The sequence below is a fragment of the Mycteria americana genome, chromosome 9 (genome assembly GCF_035582795.1).
Source record: "Mycteria americana isolate JAX WOST 10 ecotype Jacksonville Zoo and Gardens chromosome 9, USCA_MyAme_1.0, whole genome shotgun sequence".
NCBI classification, from domain to species: domain Eukaryota; kingdom Metazoa; phylum Chordata; class Aves; order Ciconiiformes; family Ciconiidae; genus Mycteria; species Mycteria americana.
This window is the reverse complement of record NC_134373.1, coordinates 31,506,192-31,519,752: the sequence shown is the minus strand read 5'-3', so window position 1 is coordinate 31,519,752 and position 13,561 is coordinate 31,506,192. Positions and strand designations below refer to the sequence as shown.

The 13,561-nt window shown below is 45.1% G+C and overlaps 1 protein-coding gene across 1 annotated transcript in view; it reads left to right on the top strand.

Annotated features, from left to right (window-relative positions):
* SEMA5B (semaphorin 5B) overlaps window positions 1-13,561 on the top strand; it is a 276,468-nt gene that overhangs the window by 158,437 nt on the left and 104,470 nt on the right. The gene's annotated exons all lie outside the window — the stretch shown is intronic.

The window sequence follows — 13,561 nt, the reverse complement described above, 5'->3', positions numbered from 1 at the left end:
TCTGAACAGCTCAAAAAACAAGACACATAAATCATCCCCCCATGCATTAAAAACCTGATGATTTGGGGAACTTGAATCCTGCTCTTTCTGTGCTAGCTATCAGCAATGCCATTTTTGTCCAATTGTCCTGCTTTTTTTGCAAAACACTTTCTTCTTTTCATCAAGAATAAGCCTTGAATTTTTCAGACCTGAGAAACCTTCCAAGTCAAAGCCAATAAAGGAACTGAAATGGAAACTGATTGCAGCCTTGACTATGTAGAAACTTCCATCCCTCTCTAATAGCATGATCTGGAATGCTTATTGTCTTTACTTTCAATCTCCTTCCCATTATTAGATTTCAGATTTAACTCTGCTATAAAGCATTCCTAGTGAGCAGTTTGCTTTTATTAACTGAGGGTCTATTTGCTCTACCTAAACATCTGAAATCAAAGAGTAATGGTGAGGAAATGGGTGGCAGTTTCTCGCAGATTAGTGTCACATAATGAGCTATCGTTTTGAATTATAGACACAAGTTGTACATATGCCGCCACGGCAGAAGAGCCACAGAGGAGATTATTCTGGTACCAGAACAAAGGCTAGGAGACTGGGACACTGCTCTTTTGTCAGTAATACAGATGGTGAATGGACTGGGAAGAACAGCTTGAATGAGCTGCTGTATAATAAATGGTTTAACAAAGGAGATAAGCTGAATTTCCTAACTCGATGGGCAAGCAAAAGAGACCTGTGTTAAAAAGTGGTAACTTAAAAGATGCAGCTGTTTGAATTGATGGTATCTGCTTGCTGTAGCTCAAGGTCAGATCTAGACGCTGTCAGAAACCATGGAGAGCAGCAGCCTGCCTGGCAGCCAGACAGCCTCAGACCCTTTGCCTACGCCAGTGTGCCTGTGCAGCGATGAGGATGCTGGAGGTGATGGTGGTGGGGCAAGAGGAAGCCTCCATCCCCATTCCTGCAGGATGTCCCAGCTCAACTCTCCAACGTTCTTCCTTTGCCCTTTCCCCTCCCTCCTTCCCTTCCCCATCCATAGCAGAGACATGCTGGCCTTCTCCCATCCCCATGGCAGTGATTTCACCTGCATGTTGGACAAGGAGTGCTCTGCTCTCTCACCTGTGCTGTAGGCAGGGTGCCAAATCTGCGGGGAGGGTGGGTTTTGCAGAGGAGGTAAAATTTGTAGCTGTGACATCGCACCTTCTCGAGGAGACGTACTCCTTGAGACTGTCTCATTACTGGCTGGGCAGAGACAGGAGCCAGTAAAGAAATGATGATATGAAAGACCCTGCTTGGAGTCAAGCCAAAAAGCATGCTTCAGAAGAGCTCCCTGGCAAGGAGAACATAAAAGGTTTAAAGGAGGATGGTTGAGACACCGTGTGACAATCTGGCACGACAGCAAGCTGAAGGGAAACAGCTTGGACGACAGGAGGATGGTACCCAAACAAATGGCTGCACAGAGAGTGGCTGGGAAGGCCTAAGGGAAACATTTGACTTTTCCCAGAAGGAAACTGTGGGGGTGTCAGCTCGGGGCAGTAGCCTGCTGGGGCTGCGGATGTGAGAGGCATGGCTACAAGGGTTGGCCATTTGCAGCGAGTGGAGGTGTTACTGTAGAAAAGCAGCCAGAAAGCATCGTGACCAGAAGTCCTCATAGTTCTGCCTGCCAAGGTGGCTGTGAGCTCCATCAGGAGATGGGAAAGGATTGTCTCTCATGGCGGTTGCACGGGGAACTGCAGCTCAGGAGCCCTTGTCACAAACAGTCATCACCAAGAGCCTGGAGGTAGGGGGTAGTGAGCACAGGCTGCATCAACGGACTCAAAACTGGCAAGGAAAGTGCATGTCATTCTGGACTGCCAGACTCCTCTGCAATAAATGTCAAGCTACTAAGCTGCTGGTGATGCAAGTCTGGATGCCTTGATTGGGGGTGATTTTCATACTTGATTTAGAGCTGAACTGAACGTGCCTGTTAATGCCAAGTAGGTAGGTGCAAGAAAGGAGAGACGGTTAGTTTGGGGAACAGGGAAGGTGCTATATGAACTTACAAAGGTTCTTTTAGGGAGCGCACAGCAGCCTGGGCACAACCCTTCCTGGCTATTATTGCTCCTGGCTGTATAAGCATTAAAACAACTCTGGATCATGCAGGTTTAGGAGCTGAAGACTGAGTGGAGTGACTGATGTCCCAAAAGAGTTGCTTCAAGTTGCAGCTTGCAGAAATATGGCAAATTGTAAATATACTATAGGACCCTCAACCAGCCGGTTTGGCACCCTGAGTTTATTGAAAGTCTCCGGTGTGTGGTAGATTAGTCTGTCAGACACCAGGTTTCATGCAGATTTCTGGCTGAACATAGGCTCTTTCCTGCCTGCTTGGCAGAAAGCTCCAGAGCACTGCAGTAAAACTCTCAAAACCTGTGCTGCTTGGAAAATATCACCCTTACCCTTGGGCACCTTCAATCCTGTCCAGATCTGGACTGCCACTGAACCCTGAAGAGAATAAGTCTCTGCAGATTATGTTGCCTGGGCAAAAAGCATTTTGCAAACCAGGAAATTCAGTGGCAGAAGTCGGGTCAGAGTTGATCCTTAGATTTAGAGTATCAGCGTTGGGTCTAAACTCTGTCAAGAATACTTTCTGTTGCCAAATGACCAGGGCCCCTCACCAACATTTATCCTCACAGGGCTTCTGTGAGGCAGGAAAGCACTGATAATTTCACACTATAGATGGGAATCCGAGGCCCAGAGGGATTAAGAGCAAGCCTGCCCTGTGAAAAGGCTGTGGTGCTTAGACATGCGAGTTTGTAGTAGGCCTGAAAGGTAGTACAGTGCTGCACCTAACACAGCTACTCCTGCAGCGAGACTACACTTTTTGAAGGTACCAGTCAAGGTCTGCACAACCTCAGAGGTCTCTGCACTTGGCTAATGTGGACATACCCAAAGCTCTTCTATGGACTCACAGAAAACCTATGGCAGAGGTGGGATTTGGGCCCTTTACTGTTGTATTTCCACCTGGTAGTTTAATCGTTTGCTCTCAGCCTTGCATCTCCAAAGAAGACGTAAGTCTTCAAAATGCTCATGAAAGTCTGTGAGTCCCATAGACTTACACTGGGACAGTGGGGCTTCAGCATGGCTCAAAAAGTCTCATATAGGATGGAGAGACTAACATACAAACAAGTTAACATTGGCCGCAACCACGTGGGCATAGTCAAAGGTTAAATAGCCCACAGGCTTGTCCTGTTATCAGCCAGAAATGACATGCCTTTCGTCCCTGACTGCAGAATTTGACTCAATACTTTTCTGAGACAAAATGACTGAGCTGAGTTACTGCCATTTCTGATGGCTCACATTAGTATCACACTGTCTTATGCCAGCTTTACCCCCTACTAAGTCACGTTTGGCTGAGAAATTACCTTGCCAGTTGAGGTATTAATGAGGACGTGAGCAAGCAAGAACATGATAATGTTTTTGATTATATCCAGATTGTAGGAGGGTAGCTGAAAGCGCTGCTGCAGAGAAACCTAGAAAAACAAATACCATCCTTTCTCACTGTGATTTTTCCTATCAGACAAAAGAATGCTCTAATTAAAGTTGCATCCTTGTATCAGGGGCTGGAGGGGGGCAGATAACATGGTGATGTGAGAAAAAAAGGGAGAATCAGTCTCTGAAATTAACAGAAACTTTCAAAGGACCATTGATGTTTTTTAAAGAAGCTGCCTGACCTGCATGGTAAAGAATATGGTGAGGTGAGAAACCTGTGATTAGACATTGCAGCTAGTTAAATCCATAATTGGGGGTGCATGGTTTCTTTACACAGGGAACAAAAGTGTGATTTAAAGTGCAGGTTTTAACCTCTCTGGTTGAGCCTGGGATAGTTCAGAGGGAGATTTTCCTGATACTGTGCCAGGTGAGGTCAGCTCAGCCCTCGTATAAGCGTGGAGGGGTGAAGCCCCACTGGCATATCTGGTTCTTACCTATAGAGTTTGCTTTCCTCTGCTGGTCTGCAGGGAGTCTGAATTTGCCATACCCCAAATCTGTGCTGTCCCTGACTTATACCCCTTGGGGAGGAGGGGAAGAGGTGTGGACAGGAAAGGATGGAAGGAGAATTTTTGTAATTATGGGATTCTGGGAACTTTGGAGCCTGGCCCAAATTTTGTTCAAAGTGTAATTTTTTTTTTCGTAGTTAAAATTTGTGCATTTGCTTGAGCACAGAACGTGAATTTTAATTAACTCAAAATAAATAAATCAAATGAAATGCTATGCTGCAGCACTGCCAGGTTGCTGGGCCAGACCAATGCAGAGAAGAAGCCACAGCTGTAGGAGAGCAAAGAGACAGCTTTGCCCCAGGTGTTATATGTGGAGAAGAGGGTGAGGCAGCGGCAGTCTCTGGTCCGTCATCTTTGTTGGCAGAGAAAACAGCTGGTCCTTCAAATCGCCTGCAAGGCAGTACCATCTACCTCTCTGCAAATGAACTCACTGGCGTGGTAGTCCGTGCACTTTTGCCCATCATCGGAGCAACCAGGTTATCGGCTGACTCATGGCCAGTGCCTGCGCAGCCAGTGCTGTGTGAAAGGCAATCTTGGCGCAGCGCAGGCTGATAGGAAGCATCCTTACACAGCAAATTGCAGGCCTGACTGGAAAAATATATTCCAGATAAAATGAAAATTGGTGATACCCTATCACAGAAGCAGCCACCCATGAGAGGCTCACTTGCTTTAGTAACACACTGAGAATAATTAAGTTTGAAGATTGTATTTCAGAGAGTGGGGTGCGAGCAAACACAAGGTCAGGATATTTTGGCAAAAGCCTTGGAGGCTTGGACCTAATGTGTTTTACAGCATCACAGGGTGGGGCTGCAGAGCAGTTTCCTTTTGCATTACTGAAAATACTCTCTCTTGCTCTGGTTAAGTTGGTGATATGTCAGTTTTATATGGCAGGGCTCACCACAGTGACTTGCATATCACTTTATATCCAGATGTTTAGGTGCTAAGCCTACTGTTCTGTGCCACTGCAAAGGTATAAAAACCACAGCTAAGAGAAGGGATTTGTTGGCAATACCTTAAGGTCACCAGCCAACTCTATCAGTATTTGCATACAAGTCATATTGAACTCATCCAGAGTTTGAGGAAAGCCTGACAGAACTGAGCATGTTTATCAACTTAAGTAGGCAGGTGGGGGGGCTGCCCACCTATTTGAATGATAATCAGTGCATCAGAAGAAGAGGAATTTTACAGTTTGACTTATGAAAGCAGAACTAAAAGTGATGGGCAAATAGGACATCAAAGGTCCCTGTGTGGCTAGGGGCCATATCAAGGTGCTGTAAAAGTGCTCTGTGACTCTGCCAACTGGTTGAGAGGGGGAGAGAAGAGCTGTCAGTCACATGTCAAGAGAGACTTGAGGTGGCATGTGGGATAATACGTGATGGTCTGAGAGATGGACTCACTCTTCCAGGAAAATAGGAACAAACCCACACAAGAGTTTTGAAAATTTGGCTCATTTTCCATCTCTGAGGTTTTGAAGAAACTCATCTAGTGAAACAGAGGGAGGGAAATGTAAGGAAAAAAAAGGAAATTGGCCCACATTTTATAAATATGTTCAAACAATGTAAAAAAAAACCCCATTCCCCATTATCTGAAGTGTGTTTAACAAGGCCAAGTGCAAGGTCCTGCACTTGGGCCACAGCAACCCCATGCAACGCTACAGGCTTGGGGAAGAGTGGCTGGAAAGCTGCCTGGCAGAGAAGGACCTGGGGGTGTTGGTTGACAGCCGCCTGAATATGAGCCAGCAGTGTGCCCAGGCGGCCAAGAAGGCCAATGGCATCCTGGCCTGTATCAAAAATAGCGTGGCCAGCAGGACTAGGGAAGTGATTGTGCCCCTGTACTCGGCACTGGTGAGGCCGCACCTCGAATACTGTGTTCAGTTTTGGGCCCCCCACTACAAGAGGGATATTGAGGTACTGGAGCGCGTACAGAGAAGGGCAACGAAGCTGGTGAAGGGTCTGGAGCAGAAGTCTTATGAGGAGCGGCTGAGGGAGCTGGGACTGTTTAGCCTGGAGAAAAGGAGGCTGAGGGGAGACCTCATCGCTCTCTACAACTACCTGAAAGGAGGTTGTAGAGAGGTGGGGGTCGGTCTCTTCTCCCAGGTAACAAGTGATAGGACAAGAGGAAATGGCCTCAAGTTGCGCCAGGGGAGGTTTAGACTGGATATTAGGAAATTTTTCTTCACCGAGAGGGTTATCAAGCATTGGAACAGACTGCCCAGGGAAGTGGTTGAGTCGCCATCCCTGGAGGTATTTAAAGGACGTTTGGATGAGGTACTTAGAGACATGGTGTAGTGATGGTTTTTGGCAGTGTTAGGTTTATGGTTGGACTCGATGATCTTAAAGGTCTTTTCCAACCTATATGATTCTGTGATTCTGTGATTCTGTGTACATACGGCTACCCTCCAGAAAACAGCTGCTTCAAGGTGTCTTGGGAGCATGGCAAACACTGTCACCCCCAAGGAGGTGGGATCACATTGGAGCGAGGCTGTTCCTCAGCTGCCCTGGGGAACGAGAATGGCCAGAGCCAGCAGAGCCAGCTTGCTGCTCCCCTTGTGAGCCAGTGGAAGAGGGGACATGGCTGTCGGGCCAAGGGCCGATCCCTTTCCTGCTTCTCCCTCCCATGGCAGCAGCCATCCGTCTAGATTTCTTAATATTGGTATAGTCCAGGGGTGCCACAGCTATGCTGTTGTCCTGCATGCTCTGCAGCTATAAGCATCTGCCTCTTTTGACTCTTCCTAGAGCTGGCCCTGAGTATACAGCATCGAGCCTGAGCAGATCTGTGCCATGCGCCTTGTGCCATTAAAGCTGATGGTAGTTCTCCTCCATTGACTGGAATACAGAGAATTTGATTTTCATCCTTGTTTGCACTGGGAAGTACTAAATGGGCCTCAGTGGCAATCCAGAAACAGTAGCTGGGACCCTGGCTTAATTTGGAAGCTGCTTAATCAGAATGATATGCTGCTTGTATAAGGAGCCTCTTCTAAGAGAATGCTCCTCTAGCTCTGGCTGGATTTATCACTGAGAAATGTTGCTTTGGGAAAAGCAATTGCTCATACAGCAACTGCATCATATGACTGTATGCTGTTTAGTATGGTTCTCTGTTGAACATCTATTGATTTTTAAGAAAGAATGATGTACCGGACAAGTTTTTCTTCAATAGAAACAAAATTAGTGGTGAATAAGGATCCAGCTTGTAAGGGAGATGCCGGCTCTCCACCTTTTCTCCGGCATGTATATGCAGGGCCCTTCACATGAATCACTGGAGTAGCATTTGCAAATGGATTGTCATATCACACTCTGGAGCAGGCATGTAATTAACTCCCTCTGAAAGCAAAGGCCAGAATCATCCTTCAGGAGCTGGGTTTCTTGGGATGGTTGGCTAGTTCAGAAATGTGGATAACCATCTGAAAAGTTCATCCACAGCTGGACCTGCGTAGAGGCAGCGTGCATTAATCTAGCATGAGATTTGGTAGCCAAGAGCCCTGCGGTCTGATCTCGATTTCATCATTGACTTGCTGTGTGCTTTGGAGAAGGTCATTTAACCGTTCTCTGGCTCATTTTCTCCATCAGTATAAGGAGGGAATGATACTAACCAGCTCCCAGGGAGTCATGAAGCATGACTAAGCTGTGTTTGTCATGTACTGTGGAAGTATAAAGTATATCTAAGGCCTCCAGGAGCAAAGATAGGAAGAGCTGACAGGAGTTGCTGGCTCCTAGCCCGAGGCTCAGCCCCAGCACGTGGCTTCCAGGAGTGCCAGAAGGGAGCATTAGGTTTGTCACATGCATAATTCTGTGTCTTGTTTCGTATCACCCAAAGGACCCTGTTCTGTTAATTCTTTTTCTTATTATCTACGCTGTGACAGTTGTGAGTCCCTCTTGCAGTCCTGGGTCCTGATTGCAGCACAATCCCCCCCCAAGGAGGGGAAGTGGAGAGGGAGGTGCTGATCTCTTCTCCCTGGTATCCAGTGACAGGACGCATGGGAATGGTTCAAAGCTGCACCAGGGCAGGTTTAGACTGGACATTAGGAAGCATTTCTTTACTGAGAGGGTGGTCAAACCCTGGCACAGGCTTCCTAGAGAGGTGGTCGATGCCCCAAGCCTGTCAGTGCTTAAGAAGCTTTTGGACAGTGCCCTTAACAACATGCTTTAACTTCTGGTCAGCCCTGAATTGGTCAGGCAGTGGGACTAGGTGATTGTTGTAGGTCCTTTCCAACTGGAATAGTCTATTCTATTCTATTCTACAAGCACGGGAAATGCCTTCCCAGAGCACCACGAGCCTACCTGAGTCTCCAGTGCCTCACCTGGACTGTGTTGTTTCAGTGCAATAATAATAATGACTAATAATAATGACTAATAATGACTAATAATAATGACTGTTTCAGTGCAATAATAGCCCCCCAAAGGGAGAGTGACTTTTCACTCAGTTCTCTTCAGCTTTCCCTAAACGTGGTTTTTTGTTTTGTTTTGGGTTTTTTTTGCATGATCAAATATTATTATCAGCTTCTGTTGGCTTTGTTGCTACTTGCAGGGTAGTTGTCTGCGTACAAAGAGAGGGGGCTTGAGATAGCCTGCCCTGTAACAAGGGAGGGGTGAGCTTCTCATGTCTACTATAAGGTGCAGGCAAGTAGCAACATGCGAGCAGGTGTACATGTCTTGTAGTGATACAGACCAGCTAAGATAAGGCAGCATGTTGTTGGTCTCTGTGTGCATGTCAAAGTCCTGAGTGGTTCTGGTGGTGGTCAGCATTAGGGATCTCGTGGCTCCCAGTTTGCTAGCAAGGGTTGCTCTGAAGCACAGAGAGGTTATCTTACCTGCTTGGTGTGTGTGGAGGGGGACAGAGCTGGGAAATGTCAACAAACCTCTCTCATTTAAATAGAAAAAAGAATCTGAAGCTAGAGTAGCCTTTCATTTACACCTGTTCAGTCCATCGACTGCAGGGACGTTCCTCCTGATCTACCACAGCAGAACTGAAAAGCGTGCTCTCTTTTAATTAGAAGAAAGCACCTTTTAATCAGCCAGCACAGTGCTGACAGGTGTAGTGCCTGAAAAGAGGCCTGAACGAGAGTCTGAAGCATGTTGCAACTCTTATAATTTCAGAACTCCTAAGAGGAAGGGTCTCTGCTATTATTCAAGCACTCTTGTTATGTGGCTTCCCATTGGAAAGGCTTAATTTGTCTTGTAGCTCTGTTGCTCAGTGGCATCGTAGACGAAGTGCTTTGCCTTCACTGTAAATTGTTTTGAGGCCAGGCAATGTGTGAACAAGTGCATGGGCATCGTGTTACAAAGTTCATCCGAGGTGCGCTTGGCTATATGAAATAAACGCTTAATAAGCAGCTTTGACTTGGGAATGTCACGGCAAGCAGATTTAAGTGGGTATATTCTCCCACCCTTCCTTGAAACACATCTCAGCTGCTCTCCTGCTGTTCTGGTACGTATGCTTTGTGGTACCAGGCACAGTGAGCACTTAATCATTTTACAAGGCAGCCAAATACAAATTACGAAGCCAATTAACAAATACTTTCATCTACAGGATTTATACTGCAGCTTGGCTCTGCTTATATGCAGACTAGCATAGAGGGCCCAGTTTGGGAAAGTAATCCGACATCTACTCAATTTTCATAAGTGTAAATGGCACTTCAGCACAGGTTTACATGCTGTGCCCCACCTTTGGGGGCAAGTTGTTCTTCTACCCAAGGCATAGACTAATGGACCAGGAGATCAGCTCCTGGTTATGCTGCAGATATTCTCTGTGATGTTGGCTAAGTTGCTCAGTCTGTGCTTTAAATTTAAATGAGAATGATGTCTCTTTTTCACTCTTCTGTATATATTTAATGGCAAATTCTTCAAGACTGGGTTGTATAGAGCAAGAGGGTCTTTACAGCAGCTAACTTCATATATCTGAGCTAGGGGATAATATTCCCCTGCAATCAGAGGTGACAGAGAGAGGATCTACCCTCAGGTTGTTTAAATAGGCATCTGCTGTGAATCAGTCTCCAGAGGAATCACCATCAACCCACTCTGTGTCTTAATGCAACAAAACCACAGTCTTGGCTGAGACTTCAGGGTATTACTGTTTAACATGGGCATTTTCAGAAATGCACTGATGTTCCTCAATAATAAGGTTAGTAGTAATAATAATTAGCAGTTTGAAGCACCTTTTAATGTGTATAATACCATTTGTCCCAGAGTACTTGGAGGAGTGCAGTCGCTTGCTCTGGAGGTGGCTGAAATGCAGCCAACTCTGGGATGAAACAAAGCTCGTGTTTTAATACCATGGAGTGAAGTTACATGACCTTTTAGGACAGAAAGTGAGTAAGAAGGTTGTCCTATCCCTCCAAGTTTGTGCACCAGCTTTTTATACAGGAGAAAGAGGTTATTAGAATAGCTGGTTGCACCAGGCAATCGCTCTTCTGGCCTAGTCTAGATGGGTTTAATTTAAGAGAGAAAGGAATTAGCCAACGTTCACTTACAAGACAAAATGGCAGAAAAAAAAGGAAAAAAAAGACCAAGAAGGCACCTCATCCATTCATGCAGAGATCTCAGTGTTCTCATATATTTCTTAATCCTACTCTTTCAGCTGCTTTAAATTATAGTTCAGCAAGGTATTAAACAGACATAACTTCAAACACAAGCAGAAAAAAGGACACAAATGGGGCAATTCTAGGTACAATAAACCATGCCTGTCATTCAGAGACCTTGCTCATTCTTGGACTGAAATTGCAGTTAAAATGCAATTCATAAAAATGGCACTGTCTTATTCAGCAGATCTTTCCCCTTGGCTTTTTAATCCTGCTATAGTTTTACAGAACAAGTATGGTTATAAAAGAGCGTGTTATTAATTAAGGATTAGTCCGTTTTAGCTGAGCAGGTCAACTGGAGTCTGGAGGTGTCTCTGATAGCCTGGTCTGCCTACCGGTGTTGATGTTACTGCTGATGAGATGTGAGAAGGATCAAACAAACAAAAAGAAACTGCCAGTGGCTGTGCAGACACCAGGTGAGGCAAGCTGATGAAAAATGTAGGGAAACCCTTCTTTCTGTAAGAGAGCCACAAGGTCAGACTTAGAGAGCTGAGGTTAGTATGAAGCTTTTGGAAATCATTGTGCTATTCACATTAGTACTATGTTCCTGCATGGTTTAGGTCTCAGCCACCTGAGGGATCTCACCCCTGATGTTTTGTCCAGGTGCTACGCAGTAGTCACTGAGAGGACAGAGACTGGCTTTATTTAAATGGACACTATTAGTGTCTGCGTCTGTTTTGGCTGAGTGCAATGAAAATTGTGTCCTTTAGATATGTCTCTTCCATTAAAGATATTTTGGTTGTATTTGCTCTGCAGTGCTATCAGGGAAAAAACCGCTAATATTAAAATTTATTACTCAGTCAAACTGTCCAGCTTTTTACAAGACTAAAACAAGGAGCTGAAATCTGCATTATAAGGCTTCCAAAATCGATGCATTTAAATAGCATGCTTAACAACAGGATAGCAACTTCAAGTCCCTAGTTATGAGAATTTCTCCTTAGGGTGTTGTAAGATTGGAGGCCAGTGACATGCTTAACTTCTCCAGGAGAAGGCTTATTCCATGATATCTCATGTCCTGGAATTGCATTAATATTTTGGTGACAGTAGCATGTGCTTTTCTAAGGGAGCTAAGTCAGATCAGTCACTGGCTAAGAATTTACCTCCATTTTGAAATTTTAGCTGTATGTAAGCTTAGTGCCTCTGGTCTGCTGCATTGGCCTGGTTTTGGCTGGGATAGAGTTGATTTTCTTCCTAGTAGCTGGTATAGTGCTGTGTTTTGGATTTAGGATGAGAATAATGTGATAACACACGATGTTTTAGTTGTTGCTAAGCAGTGTTTATATTAAGTAAAAGTTTTCATGGTTTTCAGCTTTCCATACTCTGCCAGCGAGGAGGTGCACAAGAAGTTGGGAGGGAGTATAGCCAGGACAGCTGGTCCAAACTGGCCAAAGGGCTATTCCATACCATATGACATCGTGCTCAGTATATAAGCTGGGGGGAGTTGGCCGGGGGGCAGCAATCACTGCTTGGGGACAGGCCGGGTGTCGGTCGGTGGGTGGTGAGCGGTTGTATCACTTGTTTTTCCCGAGTTTTGTTCCTCTTTCTCTCTTTTGTTATTTTCCTTTCCATTACAATTTTTATATTATTATTATTATTGTTGTTGTTGTTGTTGTTGTTGTTATTATTCAATTAGTAAACTTTTCTTATCTCAACCCACAAGTTTCCTCATTTTTACCCTTCCAATTCTCTCCCCCCTCCCACTGAGGGCGGGGGGGTGAGCGAGCGGCTGCGTGGTGCTTAGTTACCTGCCGGGGTTAAACCACGACATGCATGCACCTGCAGGACATAATATTTCAGTCTGTAGCTGATGCTAAAGAGTCAATAACAAATTACTTGGGAAAGTATGGCAGCCCTTTGAGACAGAGTAGGGTTTCAGACTGTACAAAAGAAGTGCTGGATCTCCAGTGGTAGGACTAGGAAAGAAGATGGATATTTTGTGTGTGTGTGTACTTCTCTGCGTACTTACAGGAGGTATAATAATTACTGATATATTTTGTTCAGATACTGCTAACGGGTCTCATTCTTCTCTGGGTAACCAGTCCCAGTATAGAATAGGATGGTGCAAATCAGACCAAATCAGAGCTACGCTGGCTGAAGATTTGGTACTAGGAGTTTGACTTCCCGAGTTCCCCATCATCCTTGTTCCCATTCTTCTTTATTGACAGTCAGCAGCAGTTGAGACCTTTCGATTTATTGATAGAACTGGGATAAAGTATACAGGCAACTCTATAATTATGACTTAGGTGATATACACGTGAGAGATAACAGAAGAAGGAAAAATTGCTCAAGCCTTGTAGTGGTCATTGTGGCCCAATATGAATTTCTCGTATGTCAAAGTTTGAATAACTTTCTTTGTGTGGGCAGAGTGTGCTGCTGACTACAGACCCTAAACAAGGCTCTTCAGAAGAGTCCTTAGGACCTTTTCATCAGTATAGGAGCTTTCCACTGACTTCTCTGACTTTACTGACCTAAGACTGGAACGTGATTTTCTACTAGGTAGGGGAATGTCCATATACTGGCACTTCTGGAGCGGATGAAGCTATATCATCAAAGCTGCACTTTCTACTATTTAAATAGAGCCACCTCCAAAGGCATAGTTCACCTGGTATAGTATAATTGTGTCTTCTCTGGGAGACTGTGGTGACAGGGATGTTGGAAAAGCATCACAGCTCTTTAGACCCTCTGACAGATGGCATGCAAAATTATGAAGTTAGATGTGGCCAAAACCCTCAAGCACACAATCAAGTCTGTATGGCTTAATAAGTCACCTGATTCCTGGTAACTGCATTGTCTTAGCAAGCAAAAATGTGAGATAAATCCTGTTAACTAAGCCTCATCCATAGATATTTATGCAAATGTGTGTTCCCTCCTATTTGTGATGGGATATGAACATGCAGAAGGAGGGTTACAGGAGCTCAGCTTATGTGTGGTATCTCATGCTACAGTGACTTCTGTCAGGAATTCCATT